Source organism: Macrotis lagotis, chromosome X, assembly GCF_037893015.1.
Source record: "Macrotis lagotis isolate mMagLag1 chromosome X, bilby.v1.9.chrom.fasta, whole genome shotgun sequence".
Classification (NCBI taxonomy): domain Eukaryota; kingdom Metazoa; phylum Chordata; class Mammalia; order Peramelemorphia; family Peramelidae; genus Macrotis; species Macrotis lagotis.
The window spans coordinates 102987064-103007427 of NC_133666.1; positions in this window are offsets into that span (position 1 = coordinate 102987064).

Sequence of the window (20364 nt, forward strand, 5' to 3'; positions counted from 1 at the left end):
ACTAATTAGTGGTATGTACCTAGACACATCATTTAACTTCTATATGCTTTAGTTTTGCTGTAAAAAAGGGATCATAATACCATATACATCATCAGGTTATTGGGGAAATCAAGTAAAATATTATTTCCTAAATGTCTGACACATAGTAAGTGCTTAATGAATACTTATTTCCTTTTCCCAAATCTTTTTTTGTTAGATTTTTCCTGAGTCCTTCAAGAGGTGGGAACAACTTGTAGTTTTACAAAAATTTTCTTCTCTGGGAGTCCTATGGTCAACTTGGTTGTTATGGGGAGGCTGACACCTATTGCTTCTACTGCTTCCTCCTTGAGGTTCTCCACACCTTCCTTTAAGTCTCTCATACTTTGTATCAGCAAGTATTTATTATATTACTATTATGTGCCAGGAACTGGAAATTTAAAGACAGATATATGTCTTTTAAAAGTCTACCATCTAGCTCAAAGATGGAAATAGTTCCAAATCACACCCAAATCTGAGAGAGACCTGAAATGAGAATTCCATGTTGGTTGACAGTTCTCAAACCCCTTATCAAATTCATATCCCCAGTAAATTACCTGGCACATGGTGAATACAAAATAAAGTATTTTTAGAGTTTTATTCAGAGGATTTAGAGAATTAAAAACATGCTGGCTTGCCCATTAATCTCTTAATTGTCAAATCTAATGGCCATTTCTTATTCTCTACCATGAAGAAAAAAAAATTAATAGTGTGTTCTTTGTTTTAGGCAGTAAAACTAACTTTACTTATTTTAATTTTAATCAAATATATAAGCATTTACAACTTTGCAAGAAAGATAAAAAGACAGAGCTCTCTACTACTAGGTAATTTGAATGAGCATTTATAGAAATCTTATTAAAGGAAAAAGATTAAACATGTTCATATGCAGTATTGGGTTAACATTCCAGAATAACTATTCATATCTTTTCCAGAGCAACCCCACCCCAAAAAAATACAAAACAAAAGAAGCAAACAGCAACCATGTTTCCTTTCTCCTGATCAATACTGTAGCATAGGAAAGGATAGAGGTCTTAGGTGAGTCTTCCTATGGGTGAAGGAGGCATTCCTCTTAAGAGTTAGAGTTAGTCCACTTCTTGAAGAAAAGTTTTAGTTTTCCTCAAATGGAAAAGTCTGGAAATGGTTTTAGGTTAGAGAAAATATTATTCTTAATATTTTCAGTAGAATTATAAAGGAAGATTTTTTTATATATTTCCATGCCATCCTTCTTGACCTTGCTTCAGCTTTGACTTCTTTTTGCTAAATACTCTTTTCTCTAAATCAGTAGAATCAAACTCAAAAAGAAAGGGAGGAAACTAAACCATTCATGTATTGACTCAGAAAACCACATATTCATATTATTTGTTTTAGTATTATTTTAATTTGCTTAAATTTTCCTAATTTAATTTATTCTGGTTTGAACACCCAGGATCATTATGGCTTATATATGGCATGCAAAGCTTGCATTTGACACCTCTGCTTTAGATGTTAAGGACCTTACACTCTCCCAGTTCTTCAACCTGAGGAATGACTCCTTAATTTCCTTTGCTAGCTCATCATTATCTCCCTTCCAATCCACTCCCCAAATTCCGTGAGAAGAAGATTATTTTTGGATCCTCCAGAACCTAGGAGACTAACATATAGTAAGCTTCCTCATTAACACAATTATGTTGGTTGGTTGTATTATTGTAATTATTTTCTTTACTAATTTCCTTTTGCATGAGCTAATTCTTGGCTAATATTCTTCTCCATTTTTATGCTTCCCTATATTTCTTTCAATATAGTTGTTTTACTTAGATACAAGAGATACAAGTTAAATGAAGTCAATATAATTCCAAACTAAGGGATTTAAGTAGTTTGCTCACTCAATTTATGAATAGCAAGTCATATGAGGGAACTTTGTAGGTTATGGCATATTATCAAGGTTGTTATTTATGTACAGATACTCGATTAATAAGTCAATAAATTTTGATTAAGCACATGTGAAGGGTCAGGTACTATACTGAGCTCTGGAAATATTATTAAAGGTAAAAGACCCTGTTCTCAAGGAGCTCACAATCCAGAAGAGAAAACAATATACAAATTAAGCCTGACAAGATAAGTGCTGGATAAATTAAAGATGAACAACAAAAATTAAGAGAACCTAACAAACTTCAGGCAGCCTTTGAAATATGCTCTTACATACACATTTGTTAAAATAATTAATTAATATTTATATATTCACTCTCTTTGTTTACAAAATTAAAAATAAAGTAAAATTGGAAAGTGGAAGACCAATGCAAAAGAAAGGTTATCCATGAGGTTCTTAAAAAATAGATATCATCAAACATTTAATAGTTAAGTATGCTAGATAGGCAATAAGTAAGGTCTTCAATCTCCTATCTGTTGTTAGAGGCCCATGTTTTCATCTCTGAACACTTCAGAAAAGACACAGTTATCTATAATAACACAGGCACATATGACATTCTCACCTTAGGGCCAGTTAATTGCAATTTTTTCCCTCTTGAATGCCCTGAAAACTAAGTCGGAAATTGTAGCAGTGGCAGAATGTGGGAGGTAGGCAATGGGCTCTGTAGTATAAGGATAAAAGTCATTGAGATTTCTTTTCTGTGAAATGTAATGCTGACACTGGGTAAATGGATTGAGTTCAACATTTTTCCCCATGACATTTAAAGCTATGAATGAATTCATGAGGGTAATAAAAGAAAGGAAAAAAAAGAAGAATGTCTGGCTTAGTTTATTGCTTACCCTAGAATTCTTGACATAATTATAAGTGATTTAAATTTAGAAATACCTGCCTTAAATATTTTCCTTTGGGAACTGAACTTTAATGTTATTGCTCTTCTTGTCTTGACCTAAACATCCTTTGACATTTTCAGAGTTCTCAAGGTAGTTAGGAGAATACTTGACAGGAACTCTTCCATGGGGAAGCACTATTTGCATGTGTAAGTTATTTGACAGGACTAAAGGAGTAGGTTGAATCTTTTCAGAGGTCAGAGAATGAACAAATTTTGATCACTTCTGCCCAAATTATGAATGATTTTTGAATGAATTGGAATAGTCAGCAAGCATTTATTGTTCTGTGAAAAGTCAAAAAAATATTACCTTGACTTCAAGAAACTTATTTTTTTAATGTTGAAGGTAATGTATAAAAAAATCAAGTGCATATACATGTGTGTAAAGATGTATTAGGACAAGAGAGGAGAGAGCAGAGGGTAGGGTCCCGACTCTAATTTATATGGAATATTCTTTTCTTAATTTTATGTCTGGATGATAGACTATAAACCAGATAATGACTATCAATTTGAACATTTTTTTCATTTCTCTCAAGAAGAGAGTGATGGAAAAAAAAAGAACCTAACAGTTTTTCTGACCTTTCAAAAGTAAATTCAGTCAATTCAAAGCATTTTGGAGATGGATTTAACTAGATCCTTTAAATGAAAATTAAATGTATAAATTGGCAATACAACCTCAGAAAGATTTAAAAAAAAACTAAATGACAAAATCAGGTATTTGCTTTAACCTGAAACTGTGCTAGAAAGTTTCTGTATGCTTGAAGTCTAACTTATTACAGCTGTGTCAGCATTTTAAAACACTACTTTGCATTCATTCTTCTCTCTCTCTCTCTCTCTCTCTCTCTCTCTCTCTCTCTCTGTGTGTGTGTGTGTGTGTGTGTGTGTGTGTGTGTATACATGAAGATAGAATTTGTGATTTTTGAATGATTTATTTTGGTTTAGTTCTTAAAAAATATAGGCACTGGGGAAGACCTTTGGTGATACTGTTTGTGTCCTTTGTTTATTCTTTCTGTGGAGAAGAAATTGTATAAGTAAAAGTGACATGGTTACCACCTTCATGAAATGTATAGTCTTAGGAAGAATAAAATATCAAATATATGAAAAGCTGTAACATAATGTAGCAAATGCATACACTGAGAAAAGTAAAGTTCATATTTTGGTTTCTAAATAAATTGAAACTCTTTAAGGTAGCTTTGTATAATGAATAGAGACTTTGTCTTAAAAAAAGGAAGACAGAGGTTCAAACCCCACCCTCTGTTGCATATTGGTTCTTAGTCACTAGTCAAGTAATTTTAGCATCAAATTCCCTAGGCAAAACTTTGGGAGACTTTGAGTAGTTGAAGAACTAGATTTGACTCTGGGTAGTCACATAAACTCTCTGAGCCTCAGTTTTTTTTTTTCATCAGAAAAAGGAGGATAATAATAGCACCTACTTCACAGGGATGCTATGAAGATCAAAAGAGATTAAATTTATAAGTGTTTTACAAATGCACAAGTTAGCTGGCCATCACTGTTAGCTATAAAAGGTTCTGACCTGCATTGACAGAGGGATTTTACTCACCTTGGACTTCCTTATACCAGGGAATTCTCAGGCACAATCCTAATTTAAAAATAAATGGTAAATTAAGCACTGTGGCTCATTAACTCATCCACTGGATTGACATCAGTTTCCCTTTTTATGCCACCTTTAAGAACTAGATATTACAAAGTAGATCTTCCTCACCTCCCCATGACTCTCCTCTCACACTGTGCCTTGAAATCAGTTCTTTATAATGTGATGAATTTGCAATGTATAGTTAATTTGAAAATAATACACAAAGATTTGTGTTGTACTTTGAAAAATTCTTAGAACAAAGCATTTGAACATATAGATTACATTGCCTTCTCCTGGTTAACTTCTACCAGACTTACTCTTTCCTCAAAGAAAGTAGAGCAATTGGTCCCAACAATGAATTTAATCCAACAAATCCATTTCTTAAGCATCTGTGTGTAAAGTATTATTTTAAGTCCTGGAGAAGAAGGATTATCTCTAGAAACTGGATTCGCAGAAGGATAGGAGACAGATATCCTAACTTATCAGTCCCAATTAGAGGCCCAGAGAGGGTAAGAGATATAAATATATACAAGATCACAAAGATACTTGATAACAGTCACAGGACTTGAATCCAGGCCTTCTGAGTCCAAGTTTATTGCTCTTTCCTGTTTACCATGTTGCCTTTTCTCTAAAAGCTTCTGGTTGTCAGTGATATTTTGCTGATTGCTTCAAATCCAGCACATTGAAGACCTTCATCAATTAGTTTAATAATCATTCAAATAAATGAAGCCTATCTATCAGAGAGGAGGATTTAGGGAACTGAAGGATCCTAGTATTCAACTATCATTCAATTAAAGAGATAGCTTATACAACTCACCTTTCACTCTACACAGATCTTGGAAAGATACTGAATTAGAAAATTCTTGAAGGATTGAACAGGAAAAATTGCCCTGGAATAAAAAGCAAAAAAGAAAAACAATTCTAGTTCTTAAAGACATCTGAGACACTTACTTGCTTTGTGAAGCTAAACAAGGCACTTAATCCTGATTGCCTACACAAACACATAAATAAACAAACAAACAAACAAATAAATAAGTAAGTAAACAAACTAATTAATTAATTAATTGATTGATTTATAGAAGGCAATTCAAAGATAGGAAAGACATTACCAGCAAAGAGGGTCCGAAAAGGCACCTGATACGGCATCTAAGTGTAGCCAAGGACAATAGCGATTTTAAGAGGTAGGAGGTGGAGATTGAGAAATAGCAAACAGACCAGTTTGAGTAAAATTCACAGCAAAAATGGATAATAAGAAATAATTTTATCCAAATTTCTCATTTTATAAGGAAAATGAGGCTTAGCCAGAGAAAAGAAGAAATTTGCTCATAGATGCTTTTGTTGCTATTGTTGTTATTTGAACTTCATTCTTGAAGAAGACCATAACATCAGGGAGGTGATACCATGACATGAACATGAATTGCATTTGTGTGAGGGGGGTGTTTTGCAGAGTCACCAGACTCAGTTTCTCTTCTAGAGTCATTTGGGTCCAGTGGAAGATATGAATCAGGACAACTGAAGATGGCCCTGGAGGTGAGACAATCAGGGCTAAGGGACTTGCTCAACAGTTACAGGCCTATTAAATGATGGAATCCAGACTTTGCATGTGATATCTTCTGGTATCAAATCTAGTACTTTTTCCATTACTATTTATAGAACATCTTTAATCATAGTGGAGAATTCTGTATCCTAGTGAAATTTCAGAAAAGGTTTTTTTTTAATAACAAGCCTATATTCTCTATGTTACATATATACTATATGTATATCATATATATATATATATATTCACACACACACACATATATATATTTAATTTAGAAACTGTTTTACCTTGGATGAGTCATTTAACTTATATGAGCCTCAGTTTATTTATCTGTTAAATGCATCAGTTGAACTTGATGGTCTCTAAGATCTCTTTCAGATCTAGATCTAGTATCCTATAATATAATTTAATTATATTTTAATATTTAATTTTTCATTGCTTGTTTTCATATGTATATTATCATTATTTGGAATATTGTTAAATGTATTTAGCAATGACTTTTTAAAGCCTATGTACTACATGATCTAATAGGTAATATCCTTTTTAAGAAGCATAGAAAAACATCTTATGAATTAAAGTAGAAAAATGTAATCTTTCTCAAAATTAACTAGTTTTGATTATGATTAGGGTAATATTATTTTGCATTTATGCAGCAGAAGCAAAAGCTAAGAATATGGCTAGCTGGAATCCTAGCCTAGTAAAATCACAATCCAGGAAAAATTAAGATTTACGGTGCTATTTAGATCAGTCTCCCTAGTGGATACATCATGAATAGTTTTGCACACTGCTAAAAACAGTTCAGGTAGGCAATTTTATATTTTAAAGAGATTCATAGGGTAGGAGACTGGTGAACTTGTTCTCCTATGAATTTTGGTGATTTTAATATTATTTTATATTAACTACATCATATTTTGTGTATTAAATGTTATATTTAATTTTATATTTTATTAATATATACAAGTTACCTTTAAAAATGAAAATCAGGTAAGACAAGCAAATAAATATCCTAATTAGGAATCATGCCACAATGAGAGGAAGAAGGAATAATAGCATTAGTTCTTAATAAGGCTTGCTCACTAAAAATGAATTGCTAACCATATGAACTTAAATGTATCAGCTAACAAATATTAACTTACATCTAGACAGGTGAAGTGCCAATGCTATTAAATCCATTTTACAGATAAAGAAACCAAGGCTCTGAAATGTTATGGGTTTTCCCAAAGTTTTACTTATTTTATCATAAGTAAATGTCAGAATTAGGGTCCATCACCTATTCCCAAAATTGCTCAGGCAAGGAACATAAAAATAAATATCTGTTCTTTAAGGAATACTTCAAATCTCCTAGTAGTGAATGGTATATTCAGAATAATTAACAATTAAAATATTCTAGGGATCTTTGTGAATAGTCCAGAATCTCAGAGGATAAAATAATAGTGGAAATGCCCTTTAAAAACAAAACAAAACAAGACCAAAAAAAAGCAATATCTTACAGATAGCTGGAGATCTAGGATCATAAATTTAGAGAAGAAAGGGATTTGAGATGCCATTAAGTTCATCTGTCTCACTTTACTGATGAGGAAATGGAGGCCAAGAGAATTTAAGTAGGTTCTCCAACAGGTTGGTACTTACACTTCACAGATCATATGTGAATATAGGTCCTGGAAGAGTAGTAATAATTATAGTGACAAAGACAGCAACAACAACAACAATAATAATATCTTGCATTTATATCATAAAGTTCACTCTAGGACTCAGTTTTTTTATTTATAAAAATTGTAGACTTGGACTAGGTAACTTCCTTTTGAATCATAAGTAATGAAATGTTTAATCCTTGCTTCTGTTTTAAATTTTTGGTAATTGATAAGCTTTATTTGATTCTCCTATCCCCAGTCTGTAGGATATTTCTTTTCTTTCTTTTTTCCCATTATTTAATACTTCATTTCCCCCAGTTATATGTAAAACAATTTTTGACATTTGTTTTTAAAACTTTGAGTTACAAATTCTCTCCCTTCCTCCCCGATCTCCACCCTCATTGAGTAGGCTTGAAAAGTTATATGTGTGTAACAAACAAAATATTTCCATAATAGGCATGTTGTGAAAGAAAACAGGCTAAAAACAAAACTTCAAGAAAAATAAAGTAAAAAGTATGCTTCCATCTATATTCAGATACTATCAGTCTCTTTCTCTGAAGATGGATAGACTTTTTTTATCATGTCTTTCAAAATTGGCCTGAGATGTTGTATGACTGAGAATAGCTAAGCCATTCACAACTGATGAATTTCAATGCTACTGTTATTTTGTACACAGTACATTTCATTTTGAATCAGCTTGTTTCCAGGTCTTTCTTAGAGCATCCTGTTTATCATTTCTCAGAGCAGAATAGAATTCCATCACAATCACATACAAAAACTTATTTAGTCATACCACAAATGATGGGCATTCCCTCAGTTTCCAACTTCTTAACACAAGAAAAGAGATGGCTAAATATATTTTTGTACATATAGGTTTTTTCCATTTGAAAAAAATCTCTTTTGGGATACAGACCTAGCAGTGACATTACTATGACCTTCCTTTCTTATTTTGGTTATGAATATATAACTTTTTAAATATTTGGTCTTGCTAAACTCTATAACTCCACTGATTTTCTATATAGCTCTGTGTTTGATGGGAGTGCTTTGATTTGGTTTGGTTTGTTGTTGCAAATATTATATGTGGCATAATTTGAATTAGAATCATGTGTGTTCTGATACTAATTTCATTACATAATATCACTTTATACACAAAACACATTGATATTTCCAAATTTGATGACTATACTTACAAATGTATTTATATTCCACATGTACATATGTATGTGTATGTATATATATATATATATATTTAGATCTCTCTATATTTCTATATTTGATGATTAAATGGTATAGAATAGCTCAATTATACAAATTGTCTATTTCTGAAATATAGGCATTGTAAAGAATGAAAGAATTTTTTCTCAGTATAAAAGTAACTAAACTCTTTTACTCTTACCTATATACCAGAGACTGCCTCAGTCAAAGGAATTTGAAGTTGAATATCTTGTTTCATTTTAAATTACTCTTTCCATTTCTGTAAGTGAATTCTTCTGTGAAGAATTGTGAACACTAGTAAAATACTAGCATCATTTTGTTTTGTTTAAAATTACATTCAAGTATGATTGCCATTTTGCAGTAGAAAGGGCATTAATCTTAGAGTCAGGAAGATCTGGGTTCAAATCTCACAATAGTCATTTAGTGACAATGTGACCTTGGGAAAGTCACTTAATATTTTTAGGCCACAATTTCTTCATTTATAAAATAAGAACATTAGACTTGAACTTGCAGACAAGACAAAAATCTAAGAAAGTAATTATGGTTTCTAAATGGCCCTGTATAGAATGAAATATTGAGTTTTGTTTGATAATATATACATATGTTCTCATGCATGCATGTGTATGTGTGTGTATATATATGTATTTATACAAATATTCACATAAAACATGCTATTTTGAATTTGAATATTCCCTTTTAATCCAATCCACAAGAAAGAGAATTTTTTTCTGTTTCTAGGAATGGTGCAAACTTTTAGGTGATCAGCTGCATTGTTTTTCACATGAGAAGTCAAAAAGACTCAAAGGAACATTTTGCCCCCATTTTTTTAAGTTAATAGTGGCTATGCAGGGAGGTCCATTTGAAACTGGTCTAAATTTAATGAAATGTGACTTTGAAGGGGTTCTTGTAAAAATCTACCTTGCTGGAAAACACACCAGAGGCTTGAAAAAAAATAAAGTAAATATTGTTTCAGGGTACTTTGAAATAATGTTCATAGGCAGGCAACATATAAAACACAAGTACATTTTCACCTTTAACCTTGATTAGAATAGAAAGTGCATATTTTAACATGGTTGTTTGAAGCCTGAATATGATTCAGACAACAGTTCTAGTTATGGCTTTCCATCTCATTATATCCCCTCCCAATAGCAGCAGTCAAAGCTCACATTTAAGGTTTAATACAGAATTCACATGAGTTCCATGATAAAACTCATTTTATTAGACCCTCCACGCAATACAAAACATCATTTTCAGGGGGTCACACTGCATCTGTCTAGCTGTCACACCAATATCTTGCTGAGTGCCAGCTGCAATTTCTCAGGTTCTTTATTTATACTGGAACTCATTTAGTTTGATACAAAAGCTATTTCTAAAATGCCTGTAGTATACAAAAAAACACTTTATCAACAGACAGTTGCTTTGCAGATATGAATTTCAGGGAGATTCTCTATGGTTGGGGAAAATGTAGGCAATTGATCATAATAATTTTAAGGAGAAACAATCTTAATTCCAGCAAAAGCACTTTTATTTAGTAAATCAATCCTCTGTTCCAAAAATATCTGATGGCCTGAATTTATGAAAGATTATTGTGATATTTTGTGCCACTCAAAAGTCTCTTAAAAAGCAAATATGTTTTTGTATTGGTTGACTAATATTTTTCTAGTCACTATGTGTTTATAATTTATGTATTTGTTGTCAAGTCAATAGTGGTATCTTGGGTTAATTAGAGTAGCATACAATAGATTACTTATTTCCCAAGAATGGTTAGCTGAATTTCATAAAAGTTTTCACTTGATATCAAATATTTATTGTTCATTAAAAGTAGAATATTTTGCTTAAATAAGTATCTAAATATTTGTTTGCATTCAATTAATGTGATAAATTTAAATAGGGAACAATATATATATTAAGACACAAAGAAATGTAAACACATAAGAACAAGTTATGAATCAAGGAAATTTAATGTCGCCTAAGTTAAGAAAGGAAGAATAGATATTGGAATTTTGACTTCATTGATCCAGGGAAATCCCAGACAGAAACTTCCTTACCAAAACATTCACTATACCCATGCTACCTCAAATAAAAGAAGGTGCAGACTTCCAGTCAACATGGTGGAGAAAAGACAGGCACTGTGTTAAATGATCGTCTTTCTCATCAAAAACAACATTAAAAAACCTCATAACAGAAATTTGATCCACAAAACCTAGAAAGAGAAGTTAGAACACATACCATGGAGGTCTGTCTCAGGGTACCATGGGTGAGCCAGGAGGCAAGAGTAGAGGGCCAGTGTAGGGATAGCCTTGGGGGAAGCCAGAGGGCCAGCCACAGCCATAAAGATTTTGGTGAGTGGTGGGTGCAAGGTCCAACTTTAGCTGTGGAGTCCTTGGCCAGGGGGAGAGGAGCTATGGGAGGATGAGTTCCAGCACAGAGTTTCAGAGCACACTTGGAGAACAAGCAGCTGGGCCAGGGACTTGAGCTCCATGCTTTCAGTGGAACCCTTTGCCCATAGCAAACAATAAACAACACCCCACCCCCCTAAGTAATAGGTGTGGTCAACAGAGTTCACTCAACAGAAAGAGATTAACTCCCTCCCCCAGGGTTCAGCAGGTTATTCAAGTTCAACTCAGGCCCTGCTGCTGAGGACCTCATATACTCCAGAGAAAGTAACCAGCATTCCCTACTAGCTAGCCTTTGGAATTACTAAGCCAAGTGAACAAAGCCTCTAGGATCTTCAAGAGGAAACCTTTGAGAGCCAGCCCCTGCACACACCCCCAACACAAGATTCTAGAAATATGAAGAAAGGCCAGCGAAAAGGGGGCCCATGGAGAAATACTTAGAAGAAATAGATTGTTACCCAGAGATCTAGCACTTCTGAGGAGAATATGAATTGGTCTCCAATCCAGAAAGACTTCCTTGAAGAAATCAGGAAGAAATTTAAAAATCAATTGGAAAAACTGAGAAAAGAAACTCAAGAGAAAATTAAGACCTTGCAACAAGAAAACAAATCCTTGGAAAATACAATTGGACAAATACAAAATGAGAATAACTCTCTCAGATCTTCAATTGGGCAAATGCAAAAAGAAAATGATTCTATCAAAGCTACACTTGGGCAAATGGAAAACTCCTTCAAAAATAGAATTGACCTACTGGAAAAGGAGTTGCAAAAGATAAATGAAGAAAATTCTTCCCTAAAAATTATGGGGGCAGCAAGGTGGCATAGTAGATAGAGCACCAACCCTGGAGTCAGGAGTAACTGAGTTCAAATCTGGCCTCAGACACTTAAGAATTACCTAGATGTGTGGCCTTGGGCAAGCCACTTAAATTGCCTTGCAAAAAACAAAACCTAAAAAAAGTATGGAATCGGTGGAAACTGATGACTTCATGAAACAACCAAGATTCAGTTAAGCAAAACCAAAGGATTGGAAAAAAATAGAAGAAAATGTCAAACACCTCATCAGCAAAACTACTGACTGCGAGAACAGATCAAGAAGGGACAACCTGAGAATTATAGGCCTTCATGAAAACATTGAAGAGAAAAAAAGCTTGGACTTAATATTATAGGATTAGTGATGGAAAATTGCCCTGATATCATGGAACCAAAATGCAAAATAGTTATTGAAAGAATACATCAATCCTCTCTGGAAAGAGATCCTAAAATGGAAACAGCAAGGAATATTGTGCCCAACTTCCAGAACTATCAAATAAAAGAAAAAATCCCACAATCAGCCAGAAAGAAACAATTTAAATATGAAGGAACCACAGTAAAAGGATTACACAAGACCAGGTCACATCAACATTAAGGGATCTAAGGACCTGGAATGAGATATTCCAAAGAGCAAGGGAGCCTGGAATTCAGCCAAGAATCTACTATCCAACAATGCTGAGCCTTCTCTTCCAGGTGAAAAGATGGACATTTAATGAAATGGGAGACTTCCATTATTTCCTGATGAAAATACCAGAGCTAAATAGAAAATTTGGACCTCAAACAGAAGGCTCAAGAGACAGACACATGAAAAGGTGAAAAAAATAAAGGATAAAAAAAACCTGCTATCCAATAAGATGAAATTGGCTATATACGCACTTGGGAGAAAGAATCTGATAACTTGAGAATTGCAACTATTAGAGAGAATATACTTAGCCAGAAGTGATGGACACTTATGTCTTTTCTGTGACTCAGATAGAATGATTTAAAAACAATACTTACTTAAAAAGGGGGACAGTAAGGAGATGGAAGGATGTAGAAGACTGCATGGGGTAAATCTCAATACATCAAGAGGTACAAGAGACCTATTGTAATAGAGGGGAAGAAGGGAGGAGGTGAGAACCACCTGACTGTTCATCTTATCAGAATTGGCTTAAAGGTAAATTAAACACCCACTTAAGTAAAGAAACTTATCTTACATTTTAAGGATTGAAAGAAGAAAAGGGGATAGGGGCCAGGGATGGGAGAAAAAAAAAAAAAGGGGCACCCAATGGTATAGTGTCCAAATTCTTAAAGGAGAAGCTGAAAGAGCTACAGGAAGACATAGACAGCAAAACGCTATTAGTGGGAAACCTCAACCTCCTGCTCTCAGATTTAAATAAATCTAACCATAAAATAAACAAGAAGGAAGTTAAGGAAGTCAATAGATTGTTAGAAAACTTAGATATGATAGAGCTATGGAGGAAATTGAATGGGGATAGAAAGAAATATATACTTTTTTTGTGCACTACTTGCACTTACACAAAAATTGACCATGTTCTAGGGCATAAAAACCTAATGATTAATTGCAGAAAGGAAGAGCTAGTTAATACATCTTTCTCAGATCATAATACAATAAAAATCATATGCAATATTGGGAGAGGGAGATATAGGCCCAGAACTAAGTGGAACCTAAATAACCTCATTTTAAAGAATGATTGGATCAAACAACAAATTATAGAAAGAATTAATTAATTCCTCCTAGATAATGACAATAATGAAACAGCATTCCAAAACCTATAGGATAAACTCAAGGTGGCTGTCAGGGGTTATATTATATCTTTAAATGCATACATCAATAAATTGGAGAAAGAAGAAATCAATGAATTAATATGCAACTAAAAAAATTAGAGAAAGAACAAATTAAAACCCCCCAATTAAATACCAAATTAGAAATTCTAAAAATTAAAGGAAAAGTTAATAAAATTGATAGCACGAAAACTATTGAATTAACAAATAAAATCAAGAGCTTGTTTTATGAAAAAACAATAAAATTGATAAACCTTTGGTCAATTTGATTAGAAAAAAGAAGAAAACCAAATTGCTAGTATCATAAATCAAAAAAGTTAACTCACCACCAATGAGGAGGAAATTAAAGTAATAATTCAGGAATTATTTTGCCCAAGACTATGCCAATAAATTTGAAAATCTAAGTGAAATGCATGAATAGTCACAAAAGTATAAGTTTCCCAGATTAAATGAAGAAGAAATTAAACACTTAAATAACCCTATCTTAGAAAAAGAAATTCAACAAGCCATTATTAAACTACCTAAGAAAAAATTTCCAGGGCCAGATGGCTACACAAGTGAATTCTATCAAACATTTAAGGAACAATTGGTTCCAATTCTATATAAACTCTTTGGAAAAACAGGTGAAGATGGAACTCTGCCTAACTCTTTCAATGACACCAATATGGTGCTGATACCTAAACCAGGAAGAGTTAAAGCAGAGAAAGAAAATTATAGACCTATCTCCCTGATGAAAACAGATGCAAAAATCTTAAATAAAATCTTAGCCAAATGATTACAATAAATTATCACTAGGATGATACATTATGATCAAGTAGGATTCATCCCAGAAATGCAGGGTTGGTTAAATATTTGGAAAACTTTTATTATAAGTGATTATATCAACAACAGACCTATCAAATCATATGACCATATCAATAGATACTGAAAACTCTTTTGACAAAATACAGCACTCATTCCTACTAAAAACACTAGAAAGTGTAGGAATAAATGGATTGTTCATTATATTAATAAACGGTATCTATCTGAATCCATTAACAAACATTATATGCAATGGGGATAGGCTAGAGTCATTCCCAATAAGATTAGGAATGAAAGAAGGATGACCATTATCACTACTATTATTCAATATCATATTAGAAATGTTAGCTTCAGCAATCAGAGAAGAAAAAAATGAAATGAATTAGAATTGGGAAGGAAGGGACAAAAGTCTCACTCTTTGCAGATGACATAATGGTATACCTAGAGAATCCCCAAAAAGTCATCTAAAAAATTTCTAGAAGTAATTAGCAACTTTACTAAAGTCTCAGGGTATTTAATAAACTCACATAAATGCTCCACATTTCTATATATATATATATAGCTAGCAGGATACAGCCGAGAGAGCTTCAAAGAGAAATCCCATTCAAAGTACCCTCAGACAATATAAAATACTTGGGAGTTTATTTGCCAAGGTGGACTCAGAAACTTTTTGAAAACACTTATCAAATACTTTGCAGACAAAAAAGTCAGATTTAAATAACTGGGAAAACATCAACAGTTCATGGATAGGTTGAATTAATGTAATAAAAATGACAATTCAATCAAAATTAAACTACTTGTTTAGTACCCTATCAATCAAAATTCAAATAAAATTACTTTAATGAGTTAAAAAAAGTTGTAAGTAAATTTATATGGAGTCAAGAATTTCTAGGGATTCAATTTTTAAAAAGTACAAAAAAGGTGCTTTAACCTTATTAGATCTAAAATTATATTATATAGCTTCAGTCATCAAAACTGTCTGGTATTGACTAAGAAATAGAGTGGTGGACCAGTGGAATAGAATAAATACAATAGTAGGAAACAATTATAGTAATCTGCTGTTTGATAAACCCAAAGAGTCCAGCTATTGGGATAAAAACTCTCTCTTTTTATCAAGAAAGAGATGGAGAACATCACTAAAAACAACTTAGATAATTCTGATTATATTAAATTAAAAAGCTTTTGCACAGGCAAACCACTCTAACCAAGATCAAAATAAGTGTAGTAAATTGGGAAAAAATTTTTTTCAACTAATATTTCTGACAAAGGACTCATTTCTCAAATATTCAGAGAATTGAGTCAAATTTTCAAAATAAAAGCCATTCCCCAATTGACAAATGGTCAAAGGATATGCAAAGGCAATTTACAGTTGAGGAAATCAAAATGATTCACAGTCACATAAAAATTGCTCTAAATCATTACTTTCTAGAGAAATGCAAATGATACATCTCTGAGGTACCACTTCACATCTCTCAGACTGACCAATATGACCAGAAAGGACAATGGTCAATGTTGGAAGGGATGTGTGAAATCTGGCACACTAATGCATTGTTGGTGGAGCTGTGAACTCATCCAACCTTTCTGGAGAGCAATTCGGAATTATGCCCAAAGGGCAAGAAAAATGTGCATACCCTTTGATCCAGCAATACCACTACTGGGTCTATGCCCTGAAGAGATGATGAAAAGGGGTAAAAACATCACTTGTACTAAAATATTCATAGAATCCCTGTTTGTGGTGGCAAAGAATTGGAAATTAAGTGAATGTCCTTCAGTTGGGGAATGGTTTTAACAAACTGTCTTATACGTATGTCATTGAACACTATTTTTCTTTTAGAGACCAGGAGGGATGGGAATTCAGGGAAGCCTGGAAGGATTTGCATTAACTGGTGCTGAGTGAGATAAGCAGAACCAGAAAAGCACTGTGCACACTAACAGCATCATGGGAGTGATAATCAACCTTGATGGAATTGCTCATTCCTTCAGTGCAAAAACCAGGGACAATTTTGGTCTATTTGCAATGGAGAATACCATCTATATCCAGAGAAAGAATTGTGAAGTTTGAACAAAGACTAAAGACTATGTCCTTCAATTTAGGGAAAAAAAAAACCATTATCTTATCTTGTAATTTTCCTATCTCTTATATTTTCTTTTTCTTCCTTAAAGATACGATTTCTCTTTCATCACATTCAATTAAGATCAGTGTATACCATGGGAAAAATGTAAAGACTAACAGACTGCTTTCTGTGGGAGGTGGGGAAGGAAAGGAAGAATGGGGGAAAATTGTAAAACTCAAAATAAATAAAATCTTTCAAAAAACAGATAAGAGAAGGTGGGCTATTTTGAAATATGGTATAAGAAAATGAAAGAAGTTCAGGACTATCAAAAAATCATTTGAAGAACTATAAACCACTTATTATTGACTATCAAAAGAGTAGATTTTATAGAGAAGTAGAACAGGAGTTAGATTACAGGGAGTTAAGACCTTGAAAAAAAAGAATGTTTAAAGAAGGTAGAACTATACAGTGGAATGTGTGCTCAACTTGGAGTCATAAGACTAATTTCATTTTCATTTCTACCACTTAGTATCCGTGAACTCTTGGACAAATTACTAAGTCTCCCTTGTACTTACATTTTCACCTCTGAAAAATAGTTCACCTTAGATGATGTGTGAGGTCTCCTGTTTTTATATCTATTATCCTTTTGATTCTGCTTAAAGGGAAGGTGAGAGGAGATAGGAAGGTCAAATGAATATTTTTTGATAGAATAAAGAAGATCTGAAAGGTATTATAGATAAAGAGAAGGAACAAGAGAAGAGAAAGATATTTCAATTGTAATACAAAAAAAATATTTGATTGAAGCACCAGAAAGAAAAAAAAAACACTTAAATAACACTCAATTGGGAATTTAAAAAAATGTGTCTGAATCTTGGTTCCATTATTTACTAGATGTGTGACTTGAACAAATCATTTAATCTCCCTAGGCATCAGCTTTCTTTTATTTCAAATGAAAATGCTGAACTAGAATAGATGATCTCTGAGGTTCTTTCCAAGAAATAGTATCAAAGAAAATGGGTCAGTTGGTGAGAAGAGAAACAGTAGAGAAATAAGATAGGATAAATACATAGTAAACAAAGGAGTCTGTCATTGAGTTACTGAGAAGTGAGTTAAATGATCTAATATTGGAAAGCTTTAATTTTTTAAATTATTCTTCCATTGAATTTTGTTTTAATTTCAGTTAAATATTCTCTCCCTTCTTCCACTTCTTCTTCCCATTAATATATGCATATGGCTTAATAGTTTATGTAGCAATTATCTGCTCAGGGTGAGTGAATAGGGTAGGATTGGGGTCTTAAATGAGAATGAAAAGATTATGAAATAGACAATGTAGGGATTTCAATAGGGAATTAATTAGAAATAAACTTGAGTTGCTAAGCAATCAACACCTAGGTGAGATTAAATGACAAGAATTTGTAGTGGACCCAAATCCATACTTTTTTTTTCAGTTCCTCAGCAACATTCAGTAACAAGGAGGACTAGAGGAGCAGGTGGTAGTATATTTGCATCATTTAAAAATTCAAAAGATTCTTTCCCCTTATGTTCCTACTTGTGTTTTTAATGAGTCATTCTTGGTCTTTAGGAAATATCTGAACTAGCCCTACTAAAAACAGACAGAAGGTTAAAATTATTAAAACTTTTTTGTTATCAATTTTAAAAATCACCTGGTTTAGTTCAAGTATCTCTGATTTCAATTGCTATATTCGGTCAATATGGTATTTGTTTCAATATTTATACAGTTCCTTGACTAGGTAATTTAAGTATTTACTTTGTTATTTAATTTTACTCTTTGAAATGGAAATTTTTAAGACATTGTTCCTATATTTATAGAATTTATAGACATTGTTGAAATTAAATAATTCTGTCCAAACAAGCATCTTTAATGCTACATTGTGTGAGATAGGAAAAAAGAAAACTTAAATTGCTAGTAAGGATGTGGGTAAAATGGGCAAATTGATGCGTTTTGTTGGAATCATAAATTATAAATTTGGAAATTCATTTGGAATTCTATCCAAAAATATCACTGAACTAGGCATGGCAGTGATACCATAAAAATATACTAATAGTAACTTCTAACATAGCCAAAAAAAACCCAAAATAAAATCCTGGAAACACATCTATCATTTGGAGAATGACAAAACTATTGTGTATGAATATAGTAGAATATTATTAGTGACAGTCTCAATAATGAAAAAGAAAAAGGATAGATTCAGAAAAATCTGGGATGGGAAAGGCATAAGCATTTTTATATCACGTGCTATGTGCTAGGTGCTTTGCTAAGCATTTACAAATATTATCTCATCAGATTTTCATAAGGTAAGTGCTATTTTTATCCCCATTTTCCAGTTGAGGAAACTCAGGCAAAAGAGAAGATAAATGTTTAAACTAGGTTCACACAACTAGGAACTGTTTAAGACCAGTTTTAAATTCAGCTCTTTCTGCCTCCAGTCATATTATTCTCTGGACCAGCTCCTAGCCACTAGAGAACTGGGAGAACTCCCATTAATTGATGGAGAGTGAAAGGAGCGTAATGTGAACAATTTATAAAAAGACCTATTACATTGTGAAGGAAAACATTTGAGAAGAACTATTATCAATGCAGCAATCTATCACAACTCCAGAAAACTGAAGATGCTTCCTACTTCTTTTTTAAATTTATTTTTATTAAAGATATTATTTGAGTTTTACGATGTTCCCCCAATCTTGCTTCCCTCCCCCACCCCCACCAGACAGATAGCACTCTGTCAGTCTTTACTTTGTTTCCATTTTGTACCTTGATCCAAATTGGGTGTGATGAGAGAGAAATCATATACTTAAAGAGAACAGAATTCTCAGAGGTAACAAGATCAGACAATAAGATATCTGTTTTCTTTTTCTAAATTAAAGGGAATGGTCCTTGTACTTTGTTCAAACTCCACAGCAACTTATCTGGATACAGATGGTACTCTCCTTTGCAGACAACCTAAAATTGTTCCAAACTGTTGCACTGATGGAAAGAGCAAGTCCTTCAAGGTTGAACATCAATCCCATGTTGCTGTTAGGGTGTACAGTGTTTTTCTAGTTCTGCTCATCTCACTCAGCATCAGTTCATCCCATCCCTCCTGGTTTCTAATAGACCAATAGTGTTCCATGACATACATATATCACAGTTTGCTAAGCCATTCCCCAATTGAGGGACATTTACTGGATTTTCAATTCTTTGCCACCACAAAAAGGGCTGCTATAAATATTCTTGTAAAAGTAATGTTTTTACCCTTTTTCCTCATCTCTTCAGGGTATAGACCCAGTAGTGGTTTTGCTAGGTCAAAGGGTATGCACATTTTTTTTTGCCCTTTGGGCATAGTTCCAAATAGCTCTCCAGAAGGGTTGGATGAGTTCACAGCTCCACCAACAGTGTCATAGTGTTCCAAATTTCCCACATCCCTTCCAACAATGATCATTATCCTTCCTGGTCATACTGGCCAATCTGAGAGGTGTAAGGTGGTACCTCAGAGAAGCTTAAATTTGCTTTCTCTAATGATTAATGATTTAGAGCCTTTTTTCATATGGCTAAGGATTGCTTTGATCTCCTCATCTGTAAATTGCCTTTGCATATCCTTTGACCATTTGTCAATTAGGGAAAGGTTTTTTGTTTTAAAAATGTGACTTAGTTCTCTGTATATTTTAGAAATGAGTCCTTTGTCAGAATCATTAGTTGTAAAGATTGTTTCCCAATTTACTACATTTCTTTTG